The following is a 22496-nucleotide window of genomic DNA, read 5'->3' on the forward strand; positions in this document are numbered from 1 at the left end:
AGTTATGTGGCAGTAGGAAGGGGTGAAAAAAGTTAGTAAAGTGTATTTCATATGTAACTTAGGCAATAACTGAAATTACTGTGAAAAATGGATTTTTAATTTTGTCCACGTGCGATTTACAAATCAATAAAAACAAATTCAATATGTGGCAGCGTGGAGGGGTGAAGAGATTAGTATATTTGGAAGTAGCTGAATTAAACCAAAAACATGAATTACTTACTGGGAATATAAAATGGATTAATAATTTTGTCCACGATCTATATATAAAAAAAAATGGTGTGTGGCAATAGGGAGGGGGCAAAAAGCTTAGTATATTAGAAAGGTACCGTAGCTAAATTAAACTCAGTAAATTAGTTACTGTACAAATAATCACTGTACCTGTGAGTATGATCGTCCATCCATTTCAATAACCATAGCAATGTGAGACAGGATACATGTTATAGATTTCCCCCCCACCCTTGCCTAAATGCGGTGTCCTATTTATGAGTAGATTTTTTTTTTTTTTGGTCGTTATTAATTCTTTTAATATCATGGCTTTTTAAAAATTATTTTCCTGCTACCCTCAGGCGATTTTTTCGGCTTTGGGAGGAAGTTCTGGTTATAAAGGGGTTAATAGCAGTATTTTTTTTTCCTTTGATCCAAATATTTTGGAGTAAAAAAAAAAAAAGTTGGAAACAGCAGAAATAGACAGAAAATGTTAGACTGAAAGAGTAAAGTCCAAAAAAAATGACAAAAAATTGCCTATTAAAATTTTGTTGTTACCTGTGAAGCTAAATTGCCAGTTTCCACCAATACAAAGGACCAGTTTAAAGACAGAGTGGTCTGTAATCATATTCTTATAACCCCATCAATGCCAGAGCTGTTTACTAGATAATGTCCAGCGGTAATGAGAATAAAGATATGGACAAGAGAAATGGTGTTAGGAAGGTTTAAGAATCACAGTTGTAGTTTTAGCTACGACACATGAGCTAGTGATGGTTATAACTGTGAAAGGATAGTGAAACCTGTGAAAGGGTGATGGAAACTGATGAAAGGCTGGTGAAAATTGAAAGACTGATGAAAACCGTGAAAAGACTGTATGAAAGGCTGGTGAAAACTGGAAGAATGGTGAAAACCGTGAAAAGACTGATGAAAGACTGGTGAAAATTGAAAGAATGGTGAAAACCGTGAAAAGACTTGAAAATTATGAAAAGTTGGTGAAAAACTGTGAAATGATAAGAAACAGTGAAAAGCTGGTGAAAACTGAGAAGGAATGGTGAAAACTGTGAAAGGATACTGAAAATCGTGACAAGAGAGTGAAAAACTGTGAAAGGATGGTGAGAACTGTGAAAGGTTGATGGTGTTAGGGTTTGGTGATAATCATGTGTGATATACGAGAAGCAGCCTGCTTCGCCCTCCCTCTCACTATACTCTGTTCACTTTAACTTGGCTCAGAATTGCCATCTCTCCCCATCTGTGAAACTCTTAGCTGTAACAAGTGAATAGGATACGGTTCTAGTCATGAAAAAGCGCTGCATAAAGCATGTAGGAGCCTCTGTAGAATTGTCTTATGCCATTGAGCTACAGCAAATGTTGCAAAATGTTGAAATATTTGGCCAAGTTAAGGTAAACGCACTATATGTACAGTTTTGATAACACCCACACCATTTACATGATCCTCTTTTTCATACTGTGTCATACGTGAGAAATAGATTTTATATAAAGAAGACAGGTTTGTAATAGCTATAAAAGAGAGATGTATGTAAAAATTAATGTAGTATATTAAAAATAAAGATGATTATTCTCCCTTTCTCCCACCTCCCCTTGGTTACTTGGCCAAGGAAAGATTTATATGTATCTCACCAAGTTTTTTTTTTTTTTCATTTTTAGTTTGTCAATAAAATTTGACCGAATGTCATTAAAGATAGTGTATTTTTATCCTTAGAATGATTCAGAGGCTGTTTGGTTTTATTATTACTATAATATTAATAATAATAATAATAATAATTATTATTATTATTATTATTATTATCATTATTATTCAACCCCATACATCAATATTTATATCATAAATGGTGTTGGAGAGGGACGCCTTCTCTTGGTGGCACTGATATAATAGATGGTTCCACTACCTATAGTCGCGACGCACGACTCTGAGGTTGTCTATCGTACCCTGGCAACCTACCCATCAACAGTCCTTCCGATTTCGTGTATAATATGATACGCCTGTGATTCATGTATAATATGTTTGTGTATAATAATATTTGTATATAATATATTCGTGTATAATAATATGATTCGTGTAAAATCTGATACGAAATCGGAAGCACAGTTCAGGGGAAGGTTGCCAGGGTACGATAATGACAACCTCAGAGTCGTGCGCCACGACTATATAAACACTAACATCCCTCAACTCCCTATCTCCCGACAAGAGAATGGTGGGCCACAAGAGGAGGGTAACATCAGCCTGCAGTCCACCGAGTTCGCGTCCTGATGAGCCTGGGACCAAAATAACATAAAAGAATAAGGTACGTAAATTTCATGATGACCACAAATTACTTTTGAATTAACAAGTAGATGAAGAGTACTGGAGACTAACTTATATTCCTTTATGTAACTTTTTCATTTTGTACTAGATAATGTTTCTCTCTAATGCAAACCTCTTATTATTTATTATTAATTTCATGATATCTCTTATGCTTGCTATCCCAAGGTGACTGTGTTCAGCAGGGATGGTTGCTTGCCTGGGGTTTATGGGTTTACTTGATTGGATCGGACTGACTAGGGTACCGCAACAACAATTACTCCTACTACTATTACCACTACTGCTACTACTACTACAGCTACTACTATTACTACTACTACTATTACTACTACTACTACTACTACTACTACTATTACTACTACTACTACTACTACTATTACTACTACTACTACTACTACTACTACTACTACTATTACTACTACTACTACTACTACTATTACTACTACTACTACTACTACTACTACTACTACTACTATTACTACTACTACTACTACTACTATTACTACTACTACTACTACTACTATTACTACTACTACTACTACTACTATTACTACTACTATTACTACTACTACAACTACTACTACTACTTCTAATACTGTTCTTCCACTAATTATTTACCACGACCACTACTACTACTACTACTACTACTACTACTACTACTATACTGCTATTACTACTACTACTACTACTACTACTACTACTACTACTACTAACTTCCTTTACTAGTAGATGTTTCCCTAAATGTGAATAAAAGCGACAGGTGGTAATCCATGTAAAATGATGAAACACGTCTCTGTGCTCGCCTGGTTAAGTGAAAATAAAATTGTTATGGATAGATATTAATAATAATAATAATAATAATAATAATAATAATAACAACAACAAAACTCCAGAGATAATAATAACAACAAAACTCCAGTCATCTCTCTGGGGATCGAACCTTCACAAATCCAATACTCCGACAGGGGCATCCTGACCACTAGACCACCAGGCTGCTCCTTGAAGTGGGTAAGTCCCGAGTTTTCGAACTAATATTAAGATCCAACATTTATTAATCCCTTCAATAACCAAGCACTCTCTTAAGGTAAATTAGGCTAAATAGTTTGAAAAATGTAAGAAATAAATAAAGAAATAAATAAAAATGAGTTAAAGATGTTTTGTAAAGAAAAAATAATAAAAATGGAAATAAAAAAGGCTATGTATAGGAAAACAATTAAAAATGATATGTCAGTGAGCCAACACCTGTGCCCAGTCAGACTTCTCTGTCTATCTATCTATCTATCTATCTGTCTACGTATCTGTCTGTCTGTCTTTCTCAGTTCATCTAAACATCTGTCTATGTAGTTCAACCGCACACAACGCAGTTCTTGACAAGTGTAGTCAGCACGGATGATCGATTTGACTAGTGACAAAGGAGATTCATTCCTACCTCATAACTAAGGCTCATTGAAGTTCTTGTCATTCAATGCCTAGTCACCTGAAGAAAGGCTGGTGGGCGCCCCATCCACAAAGTTTCATTAGATAGATAGATATATAAATAGGTAGATAAGTAGACAGATAGGTAGGTAGGTAGGAGAGAGAGAGAGAGAGAGAGAGAGAGAGAGAGAGAGAGAGAGAGAGAGAGAGAGAGAGAGAGACTAAATAAGACAGGCTATTCAGAGAAAAGTTTGGCGATGGACAGTTTGCTTGTTAGTGAGTGTTTCCAAGTTGCCCCCACTGACTGACAGGCGGGAGAGAATATGGATAGGTAGGTAGACAGATGGAAATAGATTTGTAGAGCTGAGTTGGGTTGTCAGAGAGGGGGTTGCAAGTTGCCCCCACTGACCAAAAAATAAATCGCAAAGGAAGAGGTGTTAGGGAGCTTCCTTAGTCGGCAGCCGAGTAGCCTTCCTCCCATTACTTCAAATTCCCATGGCAATCCAGCACAGCGCTCCGGATTTCAGGATTTTTGTGGGATTACCAGCTGTTTGGGCTCTTGAGATGACTCTGTTCCTACACCTTTCCATCCTTGTTCTGCATCTTGCTGGAATTGCTGTTATGTGGTCGAATTGTTTGAGTGGTAATAAAATGGAAAGTATTTGCTACACTGTGGTAGGTGGTGGCGACCATCATCCACATAATTGACATAGTGCTGCCTACATTTTATTTCACCTGTATCATCACATCTCTGTGTCTGCCCTCCTCTCTTCCTGTTCCTCCTATCTTTCCTGTCACCTTTTATTACTCTTCTTTTATAATTCAAGTGGCTTTACATGGAGTGACAAGCCTGATAGTCTCCTGTAGGCCAGGATACCATTTACAACTCTGGGTGGTAACCATATAAATAACCCATTCGTGCTCCCTACGTGTCAACATGTGGGTCGACAGAGGGTTAGTGCCCCTCCCCGTAAAACAAACTAACACAGTCAAACTGTCACCAGTTACGGAATTATGACGTTTGGATATAAATAGACAGATATATGAACTATACTGTGGAACTGTTGGAACTATTCTTTATTACGCCTTGTGTTAGTAATTGCCCACATAAGAACTTTACTAAGAATGCCAAAAGGTTTAATTAGCTTCAGTGAGATATTAACAGATAAAGTTTTCAAACTGATGAGAATTTTGATGTAAAAAATGACAAGCATATCTTCACTACAGGCAAGTTGACATCACGGTTCCAAACACGATGGTAATTTATAATTCTTATTCTTATTCTTATTATTATAGTAGTAACAGTAGTAGTAGTAGTAGTAGTACTTTGAACCTATGTGTACCATACTTAATACTTCCCCATATTCCCTTCCTAACACTATATTTCGAGTGACCTGTATTGTTATTCGCGTCTTAACGGAAAAATTGTTTAAGTAAAATTTTACTGCAGACTAAATCATATTACAATACTGTAGCCAAGAGCTGGATAAGTTCATTTTGTAATTATTTTCTAACATAGCTTGACTTTCACTACGCAGAATTACTTCCTACTCATAGTTTTGCAGTTGTATGCATGCTTACCAAGTCATCCACCATCTAAAATGCATATATTATATGCAGTTTAGATGTAGCTATATGGCAACAGTGGCAAGATGGCCACCGCATAAACATTGAATTACCTTGCATTTTGGTGTTTTTTTTTTTTTTTTTGTATGTTTATCGCGATTCTCGTTATTATTACCTGAACTGAGCATTTCACAAGCAATCTATCTATCTATATACCTAGGCTGCTTCCCCCAAGGAAAGGGAAGTAGCCGAGACAGGACGACACACTCCCCATTTGCTCATCCATTCAAACACATTCATTCGCATCTTAGCCCCAAAGGGGAGAATGGACAGATCCTCACCGCAACACACCGCACAAGGGTCAACTGCGCAATGCAATCAGTGACATCTGCAGCAGGGCCCGACAGCAGAGCTGGTTTACCCCTGCCACATCATAACAGACCCATCCCCTTACCCGCACCTGACCTGACCAGCTGATCAGACCAAATGCGGGAGAATATCCCCTCAGGGCTGCGTCATCATTTATTCATTCACAATTTCTCTTCACACTGTCCATCCATCCTATTCGTGGTCTTCCTCTCAGCCTTACACCTCTCACATCAGATCTAGTTTTCTTTTTCACCAATCGGTCATTATCCATTCTCTCCATATGCCCAAACCATCGCAACACCCTCTGCTCAACTCTACCTGCCATCTCCCGAACAACTCCAGTTCTCCTTCGCACTTCATCATTCCGCACTCGATCCATATGAGTCACTCCACACATACTCCTCAGACACCTCATCTCCGTTACATTCAAGCTTTTCCTCTCTGCTACACCCAAATTCCAAGTTTCAGCCCCATATAACGCAGTCGGTACCATAACACCCTCATACAGCCTTCTCTTTACATCCATTCTAAGCGAACGACATCTAAACACTTTTTTCATTCCTCCCAGCACCCTTCCTACTTCATTTATTCTAAACTTCACTTCTGTATCTATTTTTCCATCCACAGCAACATGTGACCCTACTGTAGATATTTAAAACACTCTACCTCCTCAAGCAACTCACCATTCAAAGCTATATTCATCCCCCTACCATCTACCAACCTCGTACACTTCATCACTTTACTCTTATTCTCATTTACTTTCAATTTCCTCCTTTCACACACCCTTCCAAACTCCTCTACCAACTGTCTCAATCTCTCCTCTGAATCAGCCACCAGTGCAGTATCATCTGCAAAGAGCATCTGCTTCAGATTCCACTCTCCACCATCAACATTCACCAGACTCAGACGTCCACCTAAAACTCTTGCATTCACCTCCCTTACAACACCATCCATGTAAATATTAAACAACTAAGGCGACATCACACATCCTTGTCGCAGCCCCACTCTCACGGGAAACCAATCACTCACAGCATTTCCCACTCTTACACACGCTCTACTATTTACATAAAAATTTCCACCCCTTTTAGTAACCTACCATCAAGTCCATACAATCTTAAAACAGTCCACAAAGCCTCCCTATCAATTCTATCATATGCTTTCTCTAAATCCATGAATGCCCAAAACACATCCTTACCTTTCGCTAAATACTTTTCACACACTTGTCTCACAGCAAACACCTGATCCACGTATCCCCTCCCTTTCCTAAAGCCACACTGCTCATCACCAATCACTCCCTCTGTACCCTCTCTAACTCTCATAATTAACACTCTACCATAAACCTTACCTACAACACTCAACAGACTTATACCCCTAAAGCTAGTACATTCATACTTATCACCCCTGCCTTTATACAACGGGACCACACAAGCACTTGCCCAGTCAACTGGCACCATACCTTTCACAAAGCAAACATTCAACAATCTTACTAACCAGTCAACAATAGTAACTCCACCACCCTTCAGGCATTCCACAGCACACCCATCCTTACTTGCAGCTTTCCCTGTTTTCATCTCCTTTACTGCCTTCTCCACTTCCTCCTTCGTGATCAAAGAATCATTCAACTCTCCCAGCACATTTACTCCTTGCACCCTTCCATCCGCCACAATCTCAGCCACCCTTTCCTCCTCTACATTTAACAACCTTTCAAAATACTCTGCCCATCTCTTCCTTACTGCATCCATCTCAATTAACATCCTTCCATCCTCTGCTTTTACTCGTTCTTCCTTCCCAGACTCTCCCTTTCGCACCCTTTTTCACCTCCTTCCAAAACATTTTCCTATTCTGTTGAAAATTCTCTGTCAGCCGCCTACCCCACCTCTCATCTGCTGCCACTTTAGCATCACGCACAGCCCTTCTCGCCCTATTCCTCTCTTCCTTATACCTTTCATATGACATCTCATTCTTCCTCTGCAGCCACACTTCATATGCACGTCTCTTCTCAGCCACAGCCATACTTACTTCCTCGCACCACCATTCACTTCCTTTTCTTACACCACCACCCACACATCTCACACCACACATCTCTTCTGGATGCCCCACCACAGCACTCTTAAACAACTGCCATTCCTCCTCCACGCTGCCATTTTCCCGATCTTTCACTGCGTTCCACTCATCTTTCAATTTCTCCTGATACTCTATCTTTTTCTCTCTTTCATCCAACTCCCTCACTTTCAAAACCTCCCTGCCACACCTAACCCTCCTAGCTCTCACCCATCTCTTATCTACTCTTAACTTTCCCTCCACCAGGTAGTGGTCGGACATACCTCCACCCTCCCCTCTCAGAACTCTCACATCCAACAATCTTCCTATTACATTCCTAGACACAACCACATAGTCCATCAAAGCTCTATCAACAACCCTTCCACCCTCCTGTCTCACCCATGTATACTTATAAATATCTTTCTTCTCAAACAGCGTATTTCCAATCACCATCTCTCGCTCAACACACATCGCTATCATTCATTCCCCATTTTCATTTCTTCCAGGCACACCATGCATACCAACTACACCTTCAACTGCTACATTTCCCACTCTAGCATTCAGATCTCCCATCATTACCACATGCACATTTGCTCCAAAACTCTGCAGACACTCATCAACATCATTCCAGAAAGACTCCCTCTCTTCTTCATCCCTTTCACTACCAGGCCCATTTGCACTCACAAACACCCACAACGCACATTCAAATTTCGCTTTCACCCACATCAGTCTCGATGACACTTCCTTCCATTCAATCACACACTGCTGTACTTCCGGACTCACTAACAAGGCCACACCTTCTCTTGCCCTTCCTCTATCAACACCTGACAATCTTCCATTCACGCTGCCAAACATAGACTCACCCTTCCCTTTCATCTTCGTTTCACTCAAAGCTAACACATCCAACTTTCTTCTCACAAACATTCTCCCAATCTCCTCCCTTTTAGCCTCAATCGTACTACATCCACTCACATTCATAGACCCAATCTTCAGGGTACAGAGATAATTTCCTCCCCCATCCCTTTCTCTGGCCTGTCTCTTTTTAGGAACTAAAAAACAGAGGAGGGGGTCCCTAGTCTCCTCACCCCGCCCCTTTTAGTCGCCTTTTACGACATGCAGGGAATACGGTGGCAGTATTCTTCCTAACACAACCTGGCTGCAGAGTAGTAGTACCACGCCGTAGTGCGGCCAGATTGTGTCCCCCCCGCCACAGGGGGGCTTTCACAAGCAATCTTCAATAATCCATGCACTTCAGATGATGTGTGTAGATACTGATTGTACTTATTTATTGCGTAAATACCGAGAAAACAGTGTTCATTTACTTCTCCCCAGACTTAACCTGCCCATTTAAATCCATTCATTTGCCTTGAACGCCATATCTGAATGTCTGAAGTTTTCATTCAATGCCATTTAACTCAGACCCATTCCTTTTTAATATACCGGTACTACGCTTTTATGGTACTTGAGAGGGACTCATTCATGTAGTACCACCAATTTAACAAGCAACACAGCTGCCTGGTCATACAAATGCCTCTCAACTCCTTCCCAACCCCAGAAAGGAGGATGGTGGACTGGAGGAGGGGAACTTCAGCCTTCAGTACACTGAGAATGCATCCCGTTGAATCTAACGATGCAAATACTACTACTACTACTACAACTACTACTGCTACTACTACTACTACGACTACTACTACTACTACTACGACTACTACTACTACTACGACTACTACTACTACTACTACAACTACTATTACTACTACTATTACTACAGTACTGAGCCTCTGTAACTGATACAAGCCTCTGATACTTGTTAAACCTTCACATTATCAAATCTTTTTTTCCTGCTAACACCAGACGATATTATTCAGTTAAAACTGAGTCACAGGAGCCAAGAGCTAACTTTCTAGCACCATTAACCCATGCACGGTCAAGACAAATCTAGCATTCTCCAAGCAAAGGATAGTCGTATACCTCAGTGTTAATGCTGTCCGACAACTTTCAGTATGTTTTCATTTGCACGGACCCATACTGCCAGCTGCATGTCACCCAAGGACTAGTTTTTTAACAATCTTGTTACCAGTCGATGCAGACTTTGTACAACTGCGAGCTAGTACTTGGTACACAGTCCTGGGTGCCCAAGGCCACACATTAAGAGACCCCCCCCCTTCACCGCACTAATTCCACGCATTCGGTAGTTCATAAACAGTTTATCCTCACACTCTTATTTATGCTTAATCATTATTTTTTCACCATAATCCTCAATAACTGTATTTGCTTATGATGTAAAAAAGGTCAGCCGAATGTAAATTATGCCTTGATTTTTTTTTTTTACTTCAGTTTTTTAAAATTTTTCCCACAGAAGTATAATTGTTATGGTAAATGTTACTGCAAAAAAGTTATAGGGAATTTATTTGGCTACATTTTGGTGTATAAAGAATTACTGTAGACAATTAGGGCCAATATTACTGAGTGCAAAAGGAAATTCTCTTGTGCTTGAGCAAGGCTGGTAGCACACTGACTGGGGCAATGGGGCGACACTGGGTGCAGAGTGGGTTGAGCATGGCAGAGGGATACATGGGGACTCAAGTGGTGCTTTGTTCTCGCCCAGAAATGGACGTAAAATCATTCCATAACTAAAAAAACAGGGGCCATTTCATTTGATGCAATCGGCATCGAATGGTAACATGCAGTTGAAATGTGTGCAGATGCAGCCTGCATCAAATGGTAACGAGTGCATGAAATTTGCACTGCACTCATAAACACCAAAGGGTTAATTATTTCAACCCAGTAATGCATTTTTCCCATTTTTTTTTTTTTTTTACCACATGAAGAAAAGCTAAGCATGCTTTACTTTCATTTACCAAATGCCAAATTTCTTACTCGTTTACACGTTAAAGATTGCCAATCGGTAGGAAACAAATAATTCTCCATACTGCGAGATTAAAATAATTCTGCATAAAATAAATAGAAAATATAACCTAGCTTTACATAATCATTTCTTTCTTTACTGCCATTCTATTTTCCCTTTTCTTATTTATTTTTTCTGGGGGGGAATGGATCTCAGAGGAATACATTTTAATTTATAATTCAGGAGCATTAACATTTTTGTCCTAGTTACCAGCGTTGGGTAAAAGGAAAATGGATGAAGAATGAAAAATGGCAGCAGCAATGATGGAGGTGGTGGATGTTGGTGGTTGGTGATGTCTGTTGTTGTTGTTATTGTGGTGGTGGTGGTGGTGGTTGTAGTTAGTGTTAATGGTGATTGTTGTTGTTTATAAAATAAAATGGTACCAGTTGTTATTATGGTTGTTTTCATTTAGTTCTTATGACTGATGTTATTGTTTCCGGTTGTGGTTATTATTACTGGTTGTTTTTGTTGATGTGTGGTTGTTGTAACTGTTCTAGCTGTTACTGTTGTTAATGTTATGATCGTTGCTAATGATGATGATGATGGTGATTTTAATAGCATACAACAGGGAAGAAACTGACAGCCATGCAGGGGAAACAAATCACTAAGGAAAAGGTGTAATGGGATCTCCTTAATGAACCATACAGCCTTATCAGATGCCGTAATCCCTCTCCGTATGTGATTTATTTTGTATGTTAAACTTCATTCATCAATTATTGGAATAACATAGGATTGTATTCTAAGTATTCTAAGTTTGCACAGAAGGCTTTGTGACGCTTTTCTTTTGTTGTTTTACAGTGTATTTTATGTTGTCTTGTGTTATCTCCCTTTAGTATTGTTACATCCCCTGTCCCACACTGATACAGGCTCCAAAAGCAGTAGTTCAGTATAGAAAGGACTTTGCCCAGTGGGTTGTTCTTATGGTCAGCCTTCCAGTGTGCAACAGCAAGATAGGCTGAGGCGTTGTAAATAAATACTGGATTTTTAAATTTGCTGTCTTTATTTTTCAAGTAATTACACTTAATGCTTGCCAACTTCACTTCACTGATTTCACCAGTACTGGAGCAATGCAATTTGGACTGACAATGAACTTTATTCAAGCTGAACTAACTCCTCTAGTCCCTTCCCCATCCTTATATAAGCTTACATTACACTTGAATCTTCTAGTTCACTCTACCACCTACAGTTACCAAATCGGAGACACTCAAAACATGCCAGAGTTTTCATACATAACACTCTCACTGCCTTAGCATACAAAATGAAGTAAAATTGCATAATTTGAAGAATCACAAAAAAAAAAAATATAGAGAAAAGGAGCATAAAATTTAATGCATAACTTTGCAAAGTACCTCTGCTCACATATAGCAGACTAACTTGCAACTCTCACTCATAACTGAAAAAAACGAAAAATACTGAGAACCTTTTAGTACTGTACTTCCTAAACAGAAAATCCCGCTTCTCAACACTACCCCCTCCCTAGGCCCTTGTTGTCCCAACAAAACCACACAATGTATACAAACATAATCTTTAACCTCTTAACCGCGGGCTTGTTTTGCTTTTTCTTGCGGCTCCCGCTGGCATATTCGCGCTCCCACAGACTCTCTAAAAATATTTGCCAAAAATCAGTTATTACTCCTAGAATATTAAAAACACATATGCCTATGGCATATACCTTCAGCTTTCTCCTGGGGTGTTTGTTGAGCCTCGTCGAGTACCATAGGACTTGTGGAGACCTCTGAAGTTGGGTAACGAAGTCTCCACTTTACACTTCCCGACAACCCATACTATGATTACCACAGCATGATATTATCACTAGAAACACTATTCTATGATTCTCAAATAGTTTGGAATCCATACTCCAAAAAAAAAAAACACTGTGAAAGCAATGAAAATTACGAGGGCGTATGACCTTCCTACTTGAATTGCTCGCCGCTGGTGTTCTGTCATTTATTATTCATAAAAACACTCACAGTTTATATTTCTATTACTATATAACACTTATATATATCTACAGTCTTTATCCATAAGTTTCCTTCAGTAATAGTAGTTTATTGTCACTGTAGGGATTCAATTTCTCTTTCAGTAAAATATGTAGCATTCACTTTCTCGTCCTGTATACTAGCATTGAGAGTGAATGTCACTTTCACCTTCATTGTCATAACTCATAGTATTCATACATGCTAGAGTGAAACTTTCACTTTCATTACTCCTAGTATATATATTCGTATTCTTATAATACTACTCATTTACATTTCTATTTACGTTCTCTATTTTATTTACATTATTTACATTTCTATTTTATATACACTGTGTTATGCACTGCCACTTGAAGTAACTTATAAAACTATTTCCACTGTTCACTTATATTTACATTCACTGCTTTCACTTGCTGTTTACACATTATTTACACATTATTTACAATTCCACTTGCACTGTTTTACTCACCAGAAAGTTCATAGTCACTCTCTATCAATTGTCAGCCCTTTACCTATTTCCACACAAGGTTTAGTAGGGGGTAGAGGTCACAGGGCCCTTTGCATGGGGCTAAAAAGCGGCGGAAGTTAGCAGGAGCGAATCCGACGTACTTTCACCTTGAAAGACGACAGTAAACTGATAGTGGTGGGCCGGGGTGGCCTACCCAGGGAGAATGCATTACTGCCAACGTCAGCCTCTGGAAAGCTGCTAATATATAGCTGTGAAATGATTGGCAGGAAATCTAGACAATACATTATAATTTAGGTAGTTCCAGGTGAATGTAAATATCACTTAGGCTTCTCCCTTCCCTCCTTATATATATTTTTATTACGAGAATAGATTATATGGCATATTTCAAGGGGAAATAAACAGCGAAAATTAGCGAACGAGTGTATGTGAGGTGTTGTCAGGTGATAATTAGCCAATTCCAGGTGTATGGCACTATCACTTACCTCATTTCTTTTTGGTATATATTATTTGGTATAAGAATAGGACATAGGGCTTATTTCAATGGATGAAATCAGTGGAAAATTCCAGGGAAGATTTACTTAGCGTAGAATACAGTGTGGTGGCCTGCAATAATTAGGTAGTTCCAGGTGAATGTAAATATCACTTAGGCTTTTCCCTTCCTTTCTTATATATATTTTTAATACGAGATTAGATTATACTGCATATTTCAAGGGGAAATAAACAGCAAAAATTAGCAAAAGAGTGCACGTGAGGTGTTGTCAGGTGATAATTGGCCAATTCCAGGTGTATGGCACTCTCACTTACCTTATTTCTTTTTGGTATATATTATTTGGTATAAGAATAGGGCATAGGGCTTATTTCAATGGATGAAATCAGTGGAAAATTCCAGGGAAGATTTACTTAGCATAGCACGGCCGGGCAGGCGAGAGGAGAGGGTAATGGATGGGAGGTAGGGAGGGGAGTCAAGAACGGGGAGAAATGGCTAAATTGTCAACAATGGATGGGAGTACAGATGAGATTAGGAGTGCTGACTAGTGTTGGACATTGGCAGTACTGATAGATGATACAAGCCACCACTTGAAAGCCAGGGCGAATTCAAAATAACACAGAATCGCAAAAGTGACGCCCCATGGTATGATCCCTTGCTCCCAAGCGTCACAAAAGTGACGCCCCACGGTTAAGGGGTTAATCCAAACTAAACATTTAATTATACAAAAAATAAGCCTTCAACTTATCAGGTCTTCTCCTATACCACTTCCAACGACGTCCCTGCTTCACCACACAGTCCACTCTTCTTGGAATGTCTTCCTGATGCACTTCTTCTCTTGGAAAACTGTCAACATCCTCTTGTACATCAGCTCCGTGGACCTCCTCAACATCCTTGGCTGCAGGAGAGCACGATTCCTCGGAGACGTCCCAGCTGTACTGTCCTGGCCCATGGTACTGCCATAGACAATTTATGTGTACCACCTTTGGGCAGGACTTCCTGCCTCCCTGAACCCAGTACATTATGTCTGACAGGAGGTCCAACACAGTGTAAGGCTTGTCCCACGGGCTCTGCAGCTTTTGTAACTGTCCCTTCTTCCGCTGAGGATTGTATAACCAAACTTTGTCCCCATCCTCGAAGCTCACCTCACTTGCCTTGGCATCATACTTGCACTTCAACATGTCACCTGAAAACTTTAGAGCTTCTCGTACTTGATGATGTACCTCAATTAGCATTTCCTGAAGATACTTCGCATAGCTGGAGGTGTTTGCAGGCAGCTCTTCACTAGGTGATCCTCCTATTAACAAGTCAATGAGTGAACGTAACTAGTGGCCCAGCATCAGTTTTGCAGGGGTGTAGCCAATAGACTCGTGGGATGCAGACCAATATGCCATCAGCAATGCAGGTAATTTCTGGTCCCATTCCATTTGTACCTTTGTGCAGTACTTGGCCAGTCCTTGTCCCAGGGTCCAGTTGAATTTCTCTACCATCCCATCTGACTGTGGCCTTGGTGGGGTCATCCTGGTCTTCTTGATCTCCGGTAACATGCAGCACTCACAGAACACAGCAGTTTCTACCCTGGTCTGAATGTAGTTCTTGTGGTATTCCAAAACGACAGAGAAACTGGTCAACCAACACCTGAGCAACAGTCACGGCCTTTTGATTGGGAATGAGATAGGCTTCTGGCCACTCTGTGAAGTAGTCCATGGCAACACATATACTGGTTTCCTCTTTCAGTGAGTGGCAAAGGTCCAGCAATGTCCCCTGGGACTCTTTCCATCGGTGCACCCACCTGGTACAGCTGGAGAGTGGTGCAACCACATTTCTTGGGTCCCTTCTTGGCACAGCATATATCATAGCCCCAACATCACTCTTCAACATTCTTCAGTCCAGCAGCACCTCTGTTGCAGCCGACTTAGGGTTTTCTTCGCTCCCAGGTGCCCAACACTGATCTGATTATGGGTCTCATCCAGGATGTTGGACCTCATTTTCTCTGGAACCACCAGTTGCCAAAGCTTCCTGAGGCCATTAAGTGTCTCCCACTGATGCTCCAGTAGTCCGTTGTTCAAGCGAAGAACGTCCCATTGACTCCAGTAGCTCTTAATTGCAAGCCTGAACTTGGACACCTCTTCCCAGTATGGTCCCAATGTACTGAACTGCAGCCACTCTAGCACTGGCTGTAAATCTGCATTCTCCATCTGCATCCCCTCCAGACCTCTTCAGCTGACTCTGGCCCTGTTGCAACAGTACAGTGGCAATTCTTGCTGATTCCTACTACACTGCTTGTCATCTGTTCTTCCTTATTCTCATACACTATCAATCGCAGTTCTCTTGCATTTTCTTGGTGGTGGGGCTACTTGGGAAAAGCCGGCTGGTTGTTGCCTCTTGTCCACAGCCTGACCTAGTTTACCCTCATCTGTCTCGTCTTCTGCAGCTTTCTTCTTGCCGTCCTTCTCATTTGGACAATCATAGCTAAAGTGTCCCACCTTAACACATGTCCGACATCCTGTTGATACAATTGTAGATTTCCCTGCACTGCTCTGTTCTTGCTCTTTCTTCCATTTGTAACAATCCTCTTTTTTGCGTCCTGGCTTCCCGCAAAATCAGCAACCTCCTGTGGTCTTTTCCTGTTCCCTCCTCCACTTGTAACAGTCTTCTGTCCCATGTCCTGGCTGTTCACAGTACTAGTAACTTCCTTCAAAATTTTCTGCTTCACATATCTGCCCCTTTCTTACCTTGAATCCCACACTACGACCTGCCTGAAAAGTGGAATTAGTGGACCTGATGTAGGACTCAAATTCGAGAGCCCTGGCTAGTGCTTCTTGCACTCTTCTTGGATGTGCATGCTTCACCCTTACTTTCAACTCTGCACTATCAAGATCATTGGTGAACTGGTCTCTCAGAAAAATAGCCAACAGGTTAGGTGCTGTTCCAGAGTATGCGTTGTCTACCATACTTCCCAGGTCATGAGCAACCTGCTGTAAGGATTCGCTTCGAGCCCGTATACGGCTCCAGAATCTTGCCCTGTAAGTCCCAGTCTGGTACCTGGTTCCATATCTGCATTCCAGTACTTCTACCAAGGACTGATAACTATTCCACTCCTCCACTGACATCTGGCCATGAATTTCCATTGCAGCACCCTTGAGGTTAGTAGTCAGCTACACAACCCTCTGCCTATCATCCCAACCATTCTGGTCAGCAAATAACACACACTTCCCACAGTAAGCTTCCAAAGATATTTTACCATCAAATTCCTGAGGTTTCTTCTAAACTGGGCCCCTATTCTAGCCATGCACTTAATTGGATTGAAGCCTAAAAAGTGGGGCATCATAATTAAGTCCAGGACTTAAATCTGCATTCTGATTATTCAACCCTGTAAGGCTACCCTTAGATGCTTGGGATTTGTCAAGATCCACCATACAATCTCTCTATTTTTTTTTTTTTCACATGATCTCTGTACACTAATTTCAGGCTCAGCAGTGCAAGATTTCTCTACAGCCTCAGGTCTTTGACTAATTATCTTTAACTGGTCGTCGAAATGCTGTTACACTCCATCACGTTATTGCTTACCTGACACTTCTGCTGCTGTAGCTCAGTGTATACTTCCTCCTTCAACTGTTATTCTTTCTTCATTTCTCCCACGAAAGCATCTAGCTGTCCTTGCATCCTCAGTTGTAACTCCCTCCGTGGCTCCTGTAATGCCTCTAGCTGTTCACTTTGTTCATTCATTCATTCATTGCCAGACGCCATGTATCCCAAACGGGGTGGTCAAGGGCTTAGAGTTAATTGTTTTACAGGGAGGGGCACTAATCCTCCACCAACCCCACTTGACATGTAGGGAGAACGTTATGCCAACAGTATCTGGTGTTCCCAGGCGGTCACCCATCCAAGTACTAACCAGACCCAACGTTGCTTAACTTCGCTGATCGGACGGGAAGCGGTGTACTCAACGTGGTATGGCCGTTGGCTTTGTGCTTGTAATAATTGTTCTTTGGTTTCATTCCTGAACTCTTTCTGTTCTTCACCTTGGACCTATAATTACCTCGCCTGGACAGAGTCTGGCGAGGTATTGTTTTTGGTCGAGTTCGTTTGTTTGTTTGTTCGCAGCATTTCGGAAAAACTGCTGAATGAAACTGCATGAAACTTTCAGGATATGAGCTCACTGGTCAAAAAAGAAAGTGATTAAAATTTGGAGGTAACAGAGTGACCCTGAAAGGTCAAAATCAAGGTCACGGATTATCAAAGGGCTGCAACTTGAAACCAGCTGAAGATAGAGATATTTACTATTAAGAACATGCAGAAATTCATAATATAGGCTTTCATTTGGTATCAAGACCATTGACCTTGAGTGAACTTCAAAGGTCAAACTCAAGGTCACGGATATTCAGGGGGCCATAACTCGAAACTTGTTGAAGATAGAGAGACATTTACTACCATCAACATGTAGGAAGCCCCATATGGGTTTTTAATTGGTACCATGAACTTTGACCATGAGTGACCTCGAAAGGTCAAATGGAGGATCACGGATTTTTAGAGGGTGTAACTTGAAAACATTTTGACTTTAATTGTGTCTATCTATTTATTTCCAGATGCCCCAGTCCCATAAGGGGTGGCCACAATCAAATCGCCTCCATGTCACCCTGTCCTATGCCATTTTACTGCCTTGCTCCCAGCTCACACGCCCCTTTCTGATATGTCTTTCCACTCCATCCCTCCATCTCATCCTCGGCCTACCCCTCCTTCTCCCCCCCTCCATTTCTTCCTTGGTCTCTCCCTCCCTCTACCTCCCTCCGCCTCTCTTGCATACACTCTCCTCGTTAGTCTCTCACTCTCCATCCTCTCCACATATACTGTCAATAAATGGCAATAACAATTAAGTTTTTGACAGCAATAAAATAGCTGCTGTTGGGCGAGGTTTGTTCTGCTTGGCAAAACTTGTTCTTTGATTTCATTCTGTCCTTCATTCTGTGCCTGTAGTTGTACACTTTGTGCTTGCAATTGTACACTTTGCACTTGTAATAGCTTCATAACTGCAGCCAGCAATACCTCCTCTTTCCTAGCTTGGCCTCTAGTCTGTACACCTTCCGTCTCCATGTCGAAGGTTTGAGTCACTACAGCACTTTTATAATGATTCCACTCCTGACACCAGGGGCACACGGGGGGGGGGCGAAGGGGGCCATGGCCCCCCTCCAAAATTTCCTTCCTTGTAAGAAAATAAAAGTGACTTGCATTAGATTTTTTCTAGCCACAATTTTCATTTTTATGGCCCCCCAAAAAAAATATTCCTGGGTGCACCCCTACCTGACACCACAGTTATGTCCCCAGTCCCACACTGCCACAGGCTCCAACAGCAGTAGTTCAGTACAGGAAGGATGTTGCCCTGTGAGTTGTTCTTCTTATGGTTAGCCTTCCGGTTTGCAACAACAAGATCGGCTCAGGCACTGTAAATAAACACTGGCTTCTTAAGTTTGCTGTCTTTAGTTTCCAAATAATTACACTTAATGGTTGCCAAGTTCACTTCACTGTTTTCCCAAGTACCAGAGCTATACAGTCTGCACTGACAGTGAGCTGCCACTGAACTAAACTCTGAACTAACTCCTCTAGTCTCTTCCCCATCCGTATATAAGCCTGCATTTCACTCGAATCTTCTAGTTTAGCACATTCAGTTACCAAATCGGAGACACTCAAACCGTGCCAGAGTTATAAAGCTTTTAGATCAGATAATGAAGGTAATGGAGAGAGTTTTAGAAGGTATGATTAGAGAAAGGGTGAACATTGATGAGATATAGTTTGGGTTTATGCCAGGTAGGGGGACCACTGATGTCATATTCATTGTTCGACAGCTTCAGGAAAAATATATTGGTAGGAGAAGCGATCTGTATTTTGTTTTTGTTGATTTGGAAAAGGCCTTTGACAGAGTCCCTAGAGAGGTGGTGAAGTGGGCAATGAGAAAGCTTGGCTTGGAGAAGTGGCTGGTTGGGGTGGTTATGGCTATGTATGTGGGTGCTTGCACCCAGGTAAGAGTGAATGGAGATTTGAGTGATGAGTTTTCCGTGAATGTTGGTGTGCATCAGGGGTCAGCTTTGAGTCCCATGTTGTTTATCATGGTACTTGAAGCCCTCTCATGTGACTTTAGAAACTGAATTCTGTGGGAGATGTTGTATGCTGATGATTTGGTGTTGATTGCAGAGAACGAAAGGGAGGCGGAGGAAAGGTTCAGGAAGTGGAGAGATGGTATGGGGCACAAGGGCTTAAGGGTAAATGCAGATAAAACAAAAGTGATGATATCTAGGGTTGGTGGCGGTACTGTCAAAGACGAGGGAGAGTGGCCATGTGCAGTTTGCCACAAGGGCATGGGAAGTAATTCCATCTTGTGCGGTATTTGCGATAAATGGGTGCACAAGAGATGTAATGGTATAAGAGGTAGACTGTGAGATAATGCTGATTTTATGTGTACGGGGTGTCGGGGAGAGCAAGTGGTGATTGTCAGGCATGAAAGGATTGAACTTGCTGGTGAATCTCTTGAGTGCGTGGAAGAGTTTTGTTATTTGGGAGACATGTTGTGCGCTGAAGGTGGGGCTGGAGCTAGCTCTGTGGCTAGGGTGAGAAGTGGTTAGAAGAAGTTCAGGGAGCTCTTGCCTCTCCTGACATTGAGAGGACTCTCCCTGCATGCTAAGGGGTCTTTGTATGCGGCATGTGTTAGGAGTGTAATGCTGAATGGTAGTGAGACCTGGGCAGTAAAGGAGGAGGAAATTCGCCAGCTCAGATGCACAGAACTGACAGTGATTAGATGGATGTGTAGTGCGTCCCTGTGTGCAAGGTCTGGGGGGGCTGGGTTTGCGAGTGAGGAGTTGAGAAGTAGGATGGGACTGGAGTGTATTGTTGTTGTGATGAGGAGAGGTAGATTGAGATGGTTTGGACATGTGGAGAGGATGGGGGGTGATAATTGGGTAAGGAGGGTGAGAAGTGTTAATATTGGGGGTGGGGTTATGAGGGGTAGACCGAGAAAGACATGGGACGAGGTCATTAACTGTGACCTCAGGGCTAAGGGACTGAACAGGGAGGCTGCAATGGATCGTGCAGCATGAAGAGCCGCCATTAGGTGACCAAGGCCGACGCATGCAAGCATGTTGGAGCCTTTAAAAACGAAACGAAACACAATACTCTAAATGCTTTAGCATACAAACTGAAATAAAATTATATAATTTAAGTCACTAAATAAAAGCATTATAGAGAAAAAGGGCATAAACATTAATGCATAACTGTACAAAATACTTTTGTTTAACATTTAGCAGGTTAAATGACAACTCTCACTCTTAACTGAAAAGTACGAGAAATATTGAGTACTTCCTAACTAAGAAATCCCACTGCTCAACAACATCGACAATTTGCTCCATTAACCCTCTCAAGCACGGATAAGTTTTAGTAAGTTTTCCAGTGCACGATTTTATTCCACCCCCCTTCCCGTCATCCACTCTGCATGCCACTGAAAACATGTATTCTCGGCTTATTTTTTTTCACCCAAACATCTATATATTGCCATGAAACCTACAGTATCTTATTCGCTGATGTTTGTTCTAGCCGAGAAGCAAATATATATATATATATATATATATATATATATATATATATATATATATATATATATATATATATATATATATATATATATATATATATAGATAGATAGATAGATAGATAGATAGATAGATAGATAGATGAGCTGAGAAGTGATGAGAGCATGAGGGAAAAGTTTCGGTGGGAATGTAGGAACAGGTTTCTAGTCCTGCAGACTTTGATGGAATCTGAAGATAATGATATTAATCAAATGTGGAGAGAGGTAGAAGAGGTTTTCCGTGAAAGTGTTAAGGTTATTATTACGGAAACGGGAAAAGCGAGAAGGAAAAAGTGGATGTCAGATGAAACATGGAATGCAATTCAGAAAAGGAAAGAGGCTAAGTTAAGAAGTGAAGAACAATATGTTGATGGCCAGGTGGTTGAATTACTTAGAGCAAAGTACTGGAGTTTACATTCTGAAGTAAAAAGACTCGTTAGACGTGATAAGAGGAGGCTATATGATGAAAAGGCGACAGAGACAGAAATTAAATTAAGTAAAAATGACGGTCAGAGCACAAGAGCAACGTATCAGGCCATAAAGGAGTTAACTGGGACTGAAAAGAGAAGGAAGGAAATACCTGTACGAGATAGAAATGGTAATTTGATGACTAAAGATTTGGATATAAAAGGAAGGTGGAAAGAGCACTTTGAATCTGTTCTAAATAAACCAATCCCAGCTGAAGAGAACATTTTGCCAGCCAAGAGAGATTTGCAGATAGAAACAGGGGATATAACTTTGGAAGAGGTAGCAAAATCTATAAAGGAGTTAAAGAATTTTAAGGCCCCAGGAGAGGATGGAATATTCCCTGAAATGCTTAAGGTGGAAAATGACGAGTTGATGAATGCGCTTTTGAAACTTTTTAATGTGACTTGGGATAATGATGGAATTCCAGAAGAGTGGAAAAATTGAGTGATTATAAAAATACCAAAAAAGGGAGATTTAGGTGTGTGTGGCAGTTGGAGGGGGATAACTTTGACACCTGTAGTTGCAAAAGCCTTTTCCAAAATCTTGTTGGGTAGAATGGAGCCAGTGGTTGATGAAATTTTAAGAGAAGAACAAGCAGGATTTAGAAAGGGTCGAGGTTGTAATGATCAAATTTTTATTGTAAGGCATCTAATACAAC

The 22496-nt window shown here is 40.9% G+C and overlaps 1 non-coding gene across 1 annotated transcript; it reads right to left on the minus strand.

Moving 5' to 3' along the window:
* Nucleotides 1-17604: 17604 nt before the first annotated feature.
* On the minus strand, nucleotides 17605-17723 carry LOC145418837 (5S ribosomal RNA). Its single transcript, XR_013900742.1, has one exon. It is a non-coding gene; the product is annotated as a 5S ribosomal RNA (ribosomal RNA).
* Between the last annotated feature and the right edge of the window lie 4773 nt (nucleotides 17724-22496).

Source organism: Coenobita brevimanus, chromosome 116 (genome assembly GCF_032717465.1).
Source record: "Coenobita brevimanus isolate Jiangsu-jjx chromosome 116, ASM3271746v2, whole genome shotgun sequence".
NCBI lineage: Eukaryota > Metazoa > Arthropoda > Malacostraca > Decapoda > Coenobitidae > Coenobita > Coenobita brevimanus.